We start from the raw sequence: 14,354 nt of genomic DNA on the forward strand, positions 1-14,354 counted from the left end.
TTTTGAATTTTCATTAACATTCTTTGAAGATATTTTGCAGCAAAGGGTGTTTGAAGATGAATCCCAAAGGTTTGTTGTCTGTGTCCATGTGGATATGATCACGTCCCAGGACACACTGGTCAAACTTGATGTATGTAAACATAATGGCTAGGCATTCTTTCTGTGTTTGAGCACAGCTTTGCTGTCGGAGATAATCCTAGACAAGGCAAATGCCACAGGCTGGCCAGTCTGTAATAATGCTGCATTCACTGGCTTCACATTGAATAGTTACAGGTTCCTTTACATCATAAAGTTTTAGGACTATTATTTAACCACTAACTTTTTGATCTGTTTGAGTCATCTTGCTGTGGGGATTTCCAATACCAACCAGCATCTGCAGTGGTCAGACTGCTAAGGTGTTTGCTGACCTGGGGGAGGTATGGCAGGAACTTGGACAGATGATGAGCACACAATAGAAAGCACTGTATGCCTTTCACAGGTGAGAACAACAGACACATTAGGGAGAGCTTATCACGCTTTTAGGTTGACTGGCTAGTCTCCACCCAGGCCCTCAAAGGTTCTGGACACATGTTGCTTATTGAAAGAGATGTGACTCTGGATCCATAGGCACCAATGGGGGTGGGGTGGGATGGACAAATGGTGGGTGCTCAGCACCCACCATCAGCACCCCCCAGCACCTCCTGCCCACTGCGGATCAGCTGTTAAGTGGCATGCAGGAGGCACTGGGGGGGAGGGGGAGGAGCAAGGTCGGGGTGGAGCACGGGTCAAGCACCCCGCCCCCCCCCCCCAGAAAGGAAGAAGTTGGAGTTGTCTGGATCAGTTTCTATTTTTTAAACTTAAGATTTTTAAATGAACTAAAATAAAAATCAAGGAAACATATCTCCATAGCTAAGCTATTATTAATAACACTAAACTAAGAATAAAACTATCAAAATAGAATCAAATCCAGAAATCAAACAAGTGAATCTCAATATTAGGTTGGAATGAAATCACCAAATTAGTATTAAAAATATAATCAGTGCTATATAAAGTCTAAGAGGCGGCACAAGAAGGTGGCTGCCCATTTGGTTATAAATCCTAACTAGCTAATTTTACCAAAAAATCAAATCAAATGTATCATTTGCACCCGGTTAACGATGAAGCCAAATGTTTATCATCTTAACCACAACTTCAGTCAATTATTCAGCTTCCTTCTTAGATGTCAGTTCTTATGTAGGGGGCTGACCCTTTCTTCCTCTGCCACAGATATTATAATACATACTTTAACAGAACACCATTACTAAGCAGAAGTTTAATAAATCTTATTTACTAGACAATCATTACAGAGGACAGTCTCAAAGTCTCAGTCTTTTAGGCACAGAAGACATTCTGAGTGTCTTTATAAGACAATATTTAGAGCTGTTAACATCTGGGACACTTCTCTTTCCGGCATCTTCCCCATGTGGGCTTTTTGCTCTCTCTCTCTCTCTGAAAATAAAAAGGCAGCTAGGGCATCTTGCAGCTAATGAAAAAGACAAAAATAATAAAAGGAAAAGTGTGATATTTAAAATGAGATAGAGGCTTCACAGTCTCTCCAGAGCTCACTGTCTTCTGGACCCTCACCCGGAGTCACTTCCTGCGTCTCTTAGGCTATGACTGCACTTTCAAGTGTGCACAGTTACTTGTCCATGTACTGCTAGAGCATGTACTCTGTACCTGCACGTTAACAGCCGAAGACTCACCGGTGCGGCGCCTCCTGCTGGTTGTTTGGGTATTAGCTCTTTTCCAGACTCGGAGTGCCCTCTGCTGGCCAGTGTCTCGCCTGCCTCAGGCCCCCCGCATGTCCCTCCCGGACCCCGGTGCCCTTTACCTCGGGGTGCTGCCCCACCACAGTGCCCCCATGCTCTGGGTCTCCCCTCCCAGGGGAACCCCCAACCCTCTAAGCTCACCTTGCCTCAGTGGCTACTGCCAGTCATCATCTAGCCTCCTTTCCCTGGGGCAGATTGCAGTCTATAATAGCCACTCGTCATTGGCAAGGGGGTAGGATCTGCTGCCCTTGCCCATCTCCGGGCTGCCCCTCTGCAGCCCCAGTACCTTTCATAGGCCTTCAACAAGGCCTGCAGCCTGGGGGTTTACCAGGCTGGAGCTCCCCAGCTTCCTTTGCCCTTCCTCAGCACTGCTCTGCTTCAGGTCCCTTGCTCCCAGGCAGCTAGCTTTTCCCCCTCCAGGGCTAGGGTGAGACTCCTCCAGCTCCTAGCCCCCCAGCCCTTTTATCAGGGCCAGCTGGGCCCTGATTGAGCTGGCCACACCTGTGGTCAGCTACTCTCTCTCATTCCTTTTATCCCAGCCACAGCCCTCTCCAGGGCTGCTTTTAATCCCTGTTCTGCTGGAGTGAGGCAGCTGCCCCACTACACCGCACCACATGGCCACAGATGCTGTGCTGGGCATGAGTATATGCTGTGCACTGTTGAGTGCCCTCACCCACCCTGCATCTATTCGGTACGCAATGTTCATGGTAACGTTTCAGGAGCAGTATCCTAGAGTTCTGTGCGTCACAGGAGACATTCTAGGAACTGCCTTGCTTCACATTGCTGGAACTATATCTTCATGCATTTGACTATGGCACCTCTCTGTCATCTCTCCCTTCTGCCAAAATGTGCTGGAGACATGGAGCAAGTCTATGATGATGTCGTTCTGCTCCTGCTTGTGGGACAAATGTTCATGCAGTGCAGTACTGGTTACTGGATGGAATCAGTCCAGAAAGATTTCAGATGGTGAAGATGGCTGACCCAGAAGAGGAATGAAAATCCACTTTGGTCCCATTGAACAGATGTTTTCAATGCCGGGATTGCAATGGTATGCTCACAGGTGGATTGCCGCTTCTGGCCCCGGAGAATCAGCATGGTATGGTGGGTCCACGTTGTCTTGGACACCGAGGAGGATGAAGAACTTCTGAATGAGAAAGCAGAAATTCATGGATTTGTGCAAGGTGCTTGCCCCAACCCTCCAGGGCCAGGCCTCTCACTTTTGCAAACCCATAGTACAGAAGCAGGTGGCTATCACCCTTTGGAATCTGGCAACATCTGACAGCTACCAGTCTGTTGTAATCCAATTTGGGAAGTCAACTATTGGGGCGGTCTACCAGGCTATATCAATACTGAAGTCTACACATGAATCGTAAAAGCACCGCTCAATGTCACATATCTTCTGTTATTTTACTTTTGTTTACTGTCACTGTATTATCACAAATTATTAACAAAGACATAAAGATGTGTCCACTAAATTCTCTTCTGGTTTTCATTGTGGTGCTTTGGATGCAACAGTTATTTCACAGCTTACTTTGTTGTCAAGGTAGCAAATTCATGAGTAGGGGGGCTGGAAGGGTTTGGTGCAGGGATGAAATTGTTTGCAGTTCCGTGGTACCAGATTTTTAATAAATCACCATCATGAGCTGTTTTCAGAGTAGCATGAATTTTCATGAGCTGTGAATTCTGCTACCCTCTTCCCAGCCTCTGGGAAGTATCATGTTGATTATACTCCGAAAACAAGATGCGCACACAAGGGAAGTGAATAGAAATTTTTACTTACATACACACAGCAAATTTTTTTTTTTAACAGGAACAAATGAATCAAAAAAGAAAAAATCCCAGAGGTATGGGCAAACGTTAATGTCTGTAGAGATGTCTTCTTGCTCTTCCCCTCCCCCGGAGGAAGGGATAGCTCAGTGGTTTGAGCATTGGCCTACTAAACCCAGGGTTGTGAGTTCAATCCTTGAGGGGGCCATTAGAGATCTGGGGCAAAAATTGGGGATTGGCCCTGCTTTGAGCAGGGGTTTGGACTAGATGACCTCCTGAGGTCCCTTCCAACCCTGAGATTCTATGAGAAAGGGAAGGTAGAAGGGGACAACTGTGGATTATGGTGCAGGGGGACTAACAGGGACTCTCTGTATGGGGTTTGGGGGCTGATCCCAGGCTGGGCTACAGGGACAGGATGGAGCCCATTGTCTCCCTCCTCCATGCTCTGGGGAGTTCCCCTGAGAGGGGTTTCAGATGCCGGCAGAGTATTTTGTGCCTGGTGTCCAGCATTCTCCTCCCTGGTGGGTGGGGGTTGGAATTCACTGCCTCAGCGGCAGCCTGGTCATCCAAGGGAGGAGGAGCAGAAGTGAGAGGCGCTGCCTCTTCCAGGAGAGGAGCAGCAGCAAAAGCAGTGGATGGGCCCCGAAAGCATTCTACCACCTGCCGGAGTAGGCACTGCATGAGTGCACACTCCCATTGCCTGGGCTGTCTCTCCATTTATAGGAATGCCTCATCCTCCCTTGCCCTAAGAAAGTCCAGCTGCTCTTGACTCCTTCTCTGTATGCCAACAAGCAGGTCCTCCAGAGTCCTTTGGCATCTTTGTCCGCTGTCTCTGCAGTGCCACTTCTGACTTCTCAGGGGAATGGGTTCCCTGTTGGTATCGGAATGGTCTGTCGAGTCAATCAGATGGCTAGCATTATATTTCATTTCTCCTTTGACGGAACCTAAGGAATGCCCCCATAAACGTAGGCCTGAAGGCCACAATATTGATAGTTTTAAACAGCCCAGGAGTGCAGCTGTTACAGCCTCCTTTCTTCAGACTACTTTTGCAGCCCATGAGGAAGGAGCCGAGGGTAAATATATACCTGCGTTACTTATATTCAAATGTTGGAATACGTACAGTGCATCAAAGGGTCCTGTTGGGGTATGGTCAGTTCCTGCAGGGGTAATGTGTGGGTTTTCTTCTTTAAAGGCTGGCCATCACTTGGAGAACACAGCAGTTTTGAAAGCATCGGCATGGAAAAGAGACGTGGCTATCCAGGACTGAGGAGGGCACCCAGCCACCAGTGCCAGAGAGATGTTTTTGCTAACGGTGACTCCTCTACATACAGCTGGGTGGAGTGGTTTGGGGAGCTACGAAGGTGGACCAAGCACATTTGAAGAACCAGCTCAAATTTCTGCTACTCCAAAAGTTTGCTGAATTATGCTTACAGGACTGGGTGGCAATTTGAGAGGAAACTGTATTCTAAGATAGCAGATTGATTTCCTATGGAAGAGGAACAGAGAACCACAAAGAATGCCCACCAACTCCACCTGCATTGCCAGAAACTCTGGCCTCTGTGTACAACCAACAGCACTGAAAAGGACAGGGAAACAGAGATGCACTGGAAGTGTATTTTCTCCCTTGAACTTCTGGATTAACACTGCGAGCCAGTCACCTCTCCACAGTTAAGGGACACAGCATTGTGTCTATGGAACTGGAGAGCAGATGCTTTTCCCAGCATCTGCAGAGTGGCTCAGTGCGGTGATGGAGCCCAGGGACTGGGAGTGGTACATAATATTTGCAATGGTCCCAAGGAGAATGGATCACTCTGACTTTCCTTGAACAACCTTCTCCCTTCCTGGACCTAGGCGGCCCACACACAAGCGCCCAACCATCCCCCTCCCGCTTTCCATGCGGCTCCCATTCATAAGGGGCAGGAAAGATGGGCATGGGGGGCTGGGGGAGGGATGATGGGTTTTTGTCACAACCATAACTGTTCTTTCCCCACTCAAGGCCATTTAAAACCAATGCCATCCTTCTTCTCTCCCTGTCTTTCCCCCCCACCTCTTCTTTTCATGCAGCCAAGGAACTATCACTGTCGTGCTGGGCAAGTAACGCACAGGGAAGAGTGCCTGCTCGTTAATACTCTGGTATAGCTTATGCTAAATGCTTTGCAGTGGTTCATGGGATTTCAATAAAATCATGGATCTACCGCTGTGTCTTGCTCAGGGACAATGTTGGGGTGAAGCCTGGGTGGGATATGGTGACAGGGCCAGCTTCCAGGCATGTATTACTGGTGCAAGAGGGGATATCTCGAGGGAGCATGAGAGTGTATTATAACTTGCCAGCCTGAGATTCCTTTTCCTGCCACGGCTTGAGACCCTCCTAAATAATTCCTCACCAGGTCTGCCAGGTAGAGGTGCTGAGTAACATGCTCCTCTTCCTCCAGGTCTTCTGGGACTTCCTCAGAGTCTTCTTCCATGGTCCTTGTTGCTGCCTTGCCCTGCCCCTCATGGGCATCCTGTCACATGAGGAGGCTGGTGGGGTTGAGGAGGGGGTTGTGACTGAATTCAGGCTCACTGCTTGCAGTTCTGGAGAGCATCTAATCTTTAATCAAGATAATCTACTTGTATGTACATTTCAAAGAGATGTGCTAGACTAGCAATCATCAACTCATTTGTTTGTAGGAATAATTTCAAGAGTAATTGTCTGTGTTTACCTATATCTTGTTAGAAGTTTAACAGCATAACCAGATTAGTTTGTAGATGCTGATCCCCTTTCATGTCTTAAATTATATATGTGGCTGTGTCCAGTTAACATTAAGATCACAGATGTAAGATACTGCAGGAAACTAATAATATTATCTAGATTGCCTTCAGTTTAACTGTCTATGTTATAATGAAGTGCCGGCTAATTGCCTTATGTGAATGAATGTAACTAGTTTACCTGTGTATTACCTGTGTAGGAAATAGAAGATTAGCTTCAAAACAAAGATCCATCCGTGAAGAAAGATATTGGGTAAAGTTTTCAAAAAGTGCCTAGGGCACCGAGTAGCCTAAGTCCAGTGAAAATCATTGGGAGTTAGGCTCCAAAGTGACTTAGGAACTTCAGAAAATGTTCCCTGTTCTCTTTTGGACACAGCACTCCATGAGGACCCAAGAGAGCTGGATTCCGTTCCTGACTCCACCACAGACTTCCTATGAGATGTTACAAATTGATTGGTTACAATGTATAGCACAAGGGGCAGAATTAAGGTTTCACAGAACACTTTATATCTGATATTGCTGGATGGCTGAGTGATGGACTTTACAATCTTTTAGCATAGCTTTTTGTGAATAATAGGATATATCTATTCATTGAGCCATAGATTTCAGTACCAGCAGGTACCATTGTGACGCAGGTCATGAACTACCCCATAATAATTCCTAGAGCAGATTTTTTAGAAAAACATCCATTCTTGATTTAAAAATTGTCAGTGATGGAGAATCCACCATAACCCTGAGTAAGATCTTTCAATTGTTAATTACTCTCACTGTTAAAAATTTGCGCCTTTATTTCCTGTCTGAATTTGCCAAGCTTCAACTTCCAGCCATTGGATAGTGTTACCTTTCTCTGCTAGATTGAAGAGCCTATTGTTAAATATTTGTCCCCCCATGTAGATAATAAAGTCACCCCTTTAACCTCCTCTTTGTTAAAATAAATAGATTGAATGCCTTCAGTCTCCCACTGTTTTCTAATCCTTTAACCATTTTCATGGCTCTTCTCTGAACCGCCTCCATTTTATCAACATCCTTCTTGAATTGTGGACACCAAAATTGGACACACTGTTCTGGCAACTCTCACACCAGTGCCAAATATAGAGGTAAAATAACCTTTTTGCTCCTACTAGAGAGTCCCCTGTTTATGCATCCCAGGCTCGCATTAGCTCTTGGCCGCAGCATCACACTGGCAGCTCATGCTGTATGTCACTTATGGCTTGTATTAACTCTGACGTGTTTTGGGATAGAGTAGGGAAACTCTGTTTTGGATAAGAGATTTAATCCATTTTCCATACAAAAGCATGTGGAATACTCTTATTTTAGATATTACTGTATAGGTTTTCCATTGCATTCATCACCACCATATCTAGGTGCCACACAAACATTCGTTAGTTTCTCTCCTAATGCTGCAAAGTAGGGAAGTATTATTACCTCCATTTTACAAAAAGGCACAGGGGTATCAAGTGATTTGCCCAAAGTCACACACAGAATTGACTCCTGATCCCCGTCCAATGGCATAATCATAAAACCAACCTTCCTCTTGTTTGGTTAAATAGCAAGGAGTCAACTGTACTGCAATAGACAATGGAAACCCTCCCTTCTGACTCCAGCCCACACTCTTAGTTCCTTTGGCACATATTTCTTTATTTTCTTGGGATGAGGGGAGCTAAGTCCAAGATTAAAGCCAAATGAAACCAAAACAACCAGCCTCCTTTCCATGATCCAAACCATGCCTCGGCATTAAACTCACCACATGCAGCCCCAGAGGGGACATCTGCTCTGAGCTGAAGGTGGGTGTTCCATCTCCAGCACACATACTCATGCTAGCTCTGATGCAGCAGTGGTGGTGCAAGCACCAAGCCATCTCACGTAGGTACCTATCCAAAATGGAAAGCACAGGCTAGGAGTAGCTAGCCCCTCCCACCGCTTGTGCCACTAGGGCTCTGCTCTATTTTTAGTGTACTAGCTTGACCAGAGCTAGTGAGAGTATGTTTCCTTGAGCTGGAATGTACACCTCCAGCTCAACGTGTAGATGTATCCAGAGTCCGGTAGCCACAGCCACCCTGGCTGGATGATCCTTTCTTTCTGTCCCTTCTGCTGAGTGTCTAATAACATTTCAGCATTGTAGGTGTCTCTGCTGGGTTTTGGCAGAGTAACAGTGCCTTGCAGTGGCTCAGGAGCATGGGTACCAAGCACAGGGCAGACCGTTCAGAACCACAGCATAAACCCCACATTGGCTGTGACTTCTATTTAGATTTCACCAACCAATTATCAAATGTAAACCCTCAGACACTATACCTGGAGTCACACAGAGTCCTCTTGGGTACTCCAATCTGTCTTGCTTGGTGTAAGGGACCCTCTATCACATAGGTAGGCTCACCTGGTTGGCACCGCAGCAATATTCAGGTTATTTCCTGTCCCAAAGGACCAGTCACTTACCCCAGGTCAATTGCACCTCAGATCTCACACCAAAGACAACTCCTGTAGTCAATCCTATATAATAAACCATAGGAAAGGAAATTATTTACAGTGTTAATGCAGGTAAACATAAGTACACACATGAGTTACAGTCTTAAATTTCAAAAGGAAATAGAAGCTTCTATAATCTGTAAACTCTAGCTGACCTTTAGGGCTAACCCAAGCTAAGCAGCTGGGGATCTCTTGTCAATGCTTAGAAAAACCTTGCCAACTGGAGTCCACGCAGCAGAGAGCACCCTGGTTCTTTTTGTGTGGGGTTTTTAACCCCCTCTTGCTATGTGCTCTGAGCTGCAAACTCAGCTGATGGGATCTTCACATGGGGAGGTGGAGAGAGCAAAACAGCAAACCTATTTTGTCCTATATAATGTTCCACAATAGTCCACCTGGTGTTGATGGACCTTGCCTGTTGGACAGGACATAACGCTTTCTGTTGGAAATCAGCACTTTACACTAGTTAATGGCTAGTCCCTGCCTGGTGATTTACACAGTTACAGAGGCTTACAATACAACCCTCAAATATTACTTTACAAGAGGGGATACAGATGTTATTACATTAATGCATGCAGCAACTCACATGTATTCAATAAAGTCGAAACACTAAACACATTCTTATGATTCTAATACTAACACACAGGTGAGGCAAACTAATTCCAGGAATGTGTTTATTAGTGTTCAGTTTAGACATGGGGACTTTGACAGGAGCCGGCACCTGGTCTGCCAGCACCCCGGGCAGCATGAAGAATTTGTGAGGAAGTCTCACAGCTTCTTGATCTATTTCTCTCATCCCAGCTTTCTACACAGAAGCACAAAGTAATCCGGCAGATGGTCTGACATAATCAGATTACACTACCCAACAGATGGGCTGAATGCTCAGTGCTGGGAGTGCAGGGCTGGAAAACTGTGCCAGCCACAACAGCATGCTCAATGTTTATTTCTTTCACCATTGCTTATTGATCACACCAAGTGTTTGTGGCACACAATTCCAATCTGGGAGCCTAAAACATATAAGCAAAAATATAGTAATAAAACTATCTGAATGGTGAAATTGAACGAGAAAGAAGGAGTGCTCACTTGGCCATCATGCCCTTATTTTAAGCCTGAATGGGGTTTAATGCATTCTCACAAAGGAGACACAAAGCATCCCAACACCTCCTCCTCCTCAAACTCAATACACTTGTATAGTTACTGTGATGCTGGCAGGCCAGATGCCAGCTCTTGCCCAGGCTGCAGGCATTAGCTAAGAACTGACAAACTCATAGCTAGAGACCAGACCAGTTCACCTGTAATGTTAGTTTTGCTCAAAATAGGTATTAATCTTATAAGAATGTATTTTGACTCTATGAAATGCTTGCAAATTGCTGCATGCATTAATCTCACTTTTAATGTCCGTATTCCATGCTATAAGAAAATAACTTTAACTTTATATCTTTGAGAATGTTTGCTCTGAAATTGTGAGCCCAGGCATGCAAATCATTCCCCTTCTACCCCGACCCATATTGAAGGGCTGTCAAAACCAGATGAGCTGGGATGCTGGCAGACCAGGTGCCAGCTCATGCTGAAGCTCCAGGTCAATTCACTTGTGCATTAGTATACATCAAAGTAACTGGTAAATGTATAAGAGAGTGTCTTTGGTGTTTAAAGTTCATGAAAACAAATGGGATGTTACTTGCATTGTTTTCATGTATCTGCATCCCATTATAATTGGGTAGCAAATATTTACATTGTGTATACCCCGCAACTAAATAACTCATCAAATGAGCAGTCAAATGAGAGAGAAGCCATGTGAAATGCAAATGAAGAACTTCAACAGAAAAGTGCTAATTTTAAAGCAAGTCATCATTCTGTGTGATGATCAGAGGTCAAAGATTCAAAATGCGTTCGTCTCTCTCCGTCAAAGGAAAAGCCCACATGGGTAGTGACACTGTGAGCTTGTCTTCTGTGAGAAGAAGCTATAAGTATGGATTCAGGGAAAGATCCTTTATCTCTGGACTGTTTGGATTGTAACAGGGCAGAACAACTGAACAAGAATATGGAGATCCCCAGAGTTATCCTGGTAGCCCTGAGAGACTTTTGGGAAACTGGCTGATTATAATTGTAAATGGTAGCAGAGATGTCGTAGACGGTGACTCGCCTGTTCATGTATTTTATCTGCTTTAGCTCCTCAATAACTCTCATTTCCTTTTCTTAGCTAATAAACCTTTAGTTAGTTTACTATAGAATTGGCTGCCAATGCTGCCTTTGGTGTAATATCTGGAGTACCAATTGATCTGGGATATGGGACTGTCTCTTGGGTCTGGGAGCAAACTGATGTAGTGATTTTTGGTATAAGTGACCTTTTATTACGAAGTCCAGTTTGTCCAGATGGTAAGATGACTGGAGAGTCCAAGGGGACTGTCTGACTCCATGGTAAGAATGATATAGTGATCCAGGAGTTCACATTTAGTGAAATTTAATTATCAAACACACCACCAGTCTGGAGTATCTGCCCTGTTTTCTGACAGTCTGCCCTGAGGCAGGCATTCATGGTCGTGAGCCACTCCAGATAGCGTGACGGTTTCTTTCCTTCCCCATTGTCTATCCAGGCAACAGAAAATACATTGGATGAGCCTGAGGGTGCAGGGAGCTGGTGAGCTCAGAGGAGATACCAAAGACTAAACAGTACAGTGGGCAAACATGAAGAAGCAGGACAATGATGGCTGGCGAGTCCAGAGTCACAAGGACTAGCAAGCCCAGATAAGATATTTAGTATTTTTATCAATGACCTGGAAGAAAACCTAAGATCATCACTGATAACATTTGCAGAAGAGAAGACCCAAAGATTGGGGGAGTGGTAAATAATGAAGAGGACAAGTCACTGATACAGAGCAATCTGGATTGCTTGGTAAGATGGGTGCAAGCAAACACTATGCATTTTAATATGGCCAAAAATAAAGTTAGACATCTAAGAACAAAGAATGGGGGACTATCCTGGGAAGCAGTGACTTTGAAAAAAAGACTTGGGGGGAGGGGGTCATGGTGGGTAATCAGCAGAACAAGAGCTACCAGTGTGATGCTATGTGAAAAGGGCTAACTGGATCCATTAATGTAGGTAGGTTATATTACTTCTGTATTTATCACTACTGTGACCACTACTGGAATACTTGGTTCAGTTCTGGCATCCACAATTTAACAAGAATGTTGATTAATTGGAGAGGGTTCAGAGAAGAGCCACAAGAATGATTAAGAAATTGAAAACATGCCTTATAGGCTACATCTACACTATGAGGTAGGGTGCGATTCCTCTGCTCATATACACCTAGAGTCATAGATCCATAGGTTCTAAGGCCAGAAGGGACTATTGTGGTCATCTAGTCTGACATCCTGTCAGAGAACTGCCCCAAAATAATGCCTAGAGCAGATCTTTTAGAAAAACAGCCAATCTTGATTTAAAAATGGTCGGTGATGGAGAATCCACGATGGCCCTTGGTAAGTTGTCCCAGTGGCTAATTAGTCTCACGTAAAAATTTACATCTTATTACATCTGAATTTGTTTAGTTTCAACTTCCAGCCATTGAGTAATGTTACACCTTTCTCTGCTAGACTGAAGAACCCATTATCAAATATTTGTTCCCCATGTAGATGCTTAGAGACTGTAACAAAGTTCTTACAATGAAGTCCCTTAACCTTCTCTTTGTTAAGCTAAATAGATGGAACTCCTTGAATCTATCACTATAAGTGTTGGGAATGGAAGGTGGGAAACTGAGTCACAAGTCCACTCAATTTAGGCTTACTCAATTTTCATTTTATTTATAAAATTCAGATAGAATTATTGCCACTTTCTGAACATGTATTTATGCCAGACAACAAACAGATCAGATGGAAGAGGTAGGGGCCCAAGTTGCTCAGCACTGGGGTTCTGGGAAGCTCTTCTATACTTCATGATGATTGTCTCAGCCTCTGATTCCTGGTCTGGTCCTTCAGTCTCATTCCTTCAGTTTCTGGTCTGGTATTTCTCCAATTCCCCCCCCAACCCGCCCCACTTTACTTGGCTTCTTATAAATTTCCACATTACAAAGTCTTTAACTTTTCTTCAATCAGCATTAAACACGCTCGTATGTAGCCCATACAACGTGCATGCACAAGCTTCAATTTACACAGCTTATGCTGTTTTCACTATTTGCATGTCCTTATGTTTTCATGTCTTCTTGTTCTCTCTCAGTAAAGGGACTTTTAACTAGTAAAAGAAACACACAAATGTAAAGTTAACTTTTCTTTTATCTAAAATTTGCAGCATAACAACAAAACATCACTGTCAGCAGTAAGCATTATCTAAGCCAGTCCATGTAAGAAAAAAATTGGCAAAACACCACCCAAGCCAAGGCCATGGCATAAGCAATACCTCAAACATATTCACTATCCATAATTATAAACTATTAAAGTAACAAAGCCCTGATTATTACCATTTAGCAATTCTTCATCTTTATATTTCAATGTCATAATTCAGTATACATATGTTATCCTAACCTGCCCCAGTGGATCATAACCTTGACATGGTGGAGCAGCTTGAGTGTTCCCATGATCCCAAGAGCGATGCCATCGGGAGTCTTGCACTCCCTGTAGGGTCACCCAAGGAAGTAAAGTCAAAGGTGAGGTTCCAGACGAACAGCAATCCACCACACCCCACCCCAAAGTCCTCAGCAGCAGTGATTTCTCTCAACGGCTGTGAAGGTGGACGAAGGCTGCAGCAGGATGGCGTTCTCCAATCTTCTTGGTTCCTTTGCCATTGGATTAAGAGCTTCATCCTGTCAAGCACCATGTGGGCACTTGCGTGCAACGGTGTCTCCACATTAAAAGAATTCATGCACATATGTCCAAGTCTTGTGGCAATCAATCAATGAGTGGCGACAGGCACAGGGCCATGATGACCGGACCAGAACCCGGGTGGCAGCTGTATATGGTTGTTTTTGCATTTGGACAGAGGCAGGACTGCAACTCAGCAACTGTGACTGTGACTGAGCTGTCCTTTTTAGGACCTGCTCTGCTCACTCCACATGGGGAGGGGGCTAGAAAAGGTGCCCTGCACATAGTCTTCCTTGCCTCCCCCCAACTGCATAACCGCACCCAGAGGGATTGCCTTACTGCAGTTGGTACCCATCCACCTGCTTCTTAGAATGGACTTTTCTAAATGCAGCTTTGCCTAGAAATTTGGAAAGAACATATTAAAGGCAAAAATGGCCGGGACACAGGGAGAGTACCATGGTATTCATTCCATTTTTAATCCTTACCAGTGCTCTCTCATTGGTTTTCCCAATCTTTGGCCTTTTATACCTACCAAAGACTTTGGTACCAGTAGGTTTTGCTGCGCTTATGTTCTTTTTGCCAGCAGGGCACCAGAACAAGGGAGGGCAGGGGGCCATGGCCCTCCCACTTTTTACTAGCCTTAAGGGCGAGGGACATGGGGGAGGGGGTGGGGTCATGGCGGGGGAAGAGGCAGCGCAGAAGCAGGGCCTCGGGGGAAGAGGCAGCAGGAAGGCGGGGACTTGGGTCAGTCATACTAGGAGAACATCAATGATCCTTCCATTGTCAGTGCCGATAGGTGAA

At 44.9% G+C, this 14,354-nt stretch overlaps 1 protein-coding gene across 8 annotated transcripts in view; it reads left to right on the forward strand.

The window, feature by feature from the left end:
• Nucleotides 1-14,354, forward strand: part of GSG1L (GSG1 like) — a 141,503-nt gene that overhangs the window by 41,580 nt on the left and 85,569 nt on the right. The window contains exon 1 of one of the 8 annotated variants that reach the window (XM_074965605.1): nucleotides 11,382-11,655. The exons of the other annotated variants lie outside the window; for them this stretch is intronic. The gene's annotated coding sequence lies outside the window, so the exon portion shown is untranslated. Of the gene's footprint in view, nucleotides 1-11,381; nucleotides 11,656-14,354 lie in introns of those variants that run through there. 8 annotated transcript variants of the gene reach the window in all.

Source organism: Natator depressus, chromosome 10 (genome assembly GCF_965152275.1).
Source record: "Natator depressus isolate rNatDep1 chromosome 10, rNatDep2.hap1, whole genome shotgun sequence".
Classification (NCBI taxonomy): Eukaryota; Metazoa; Chordata; order Testudines; family Cheloniidae; genus Natator; species Natator depressus.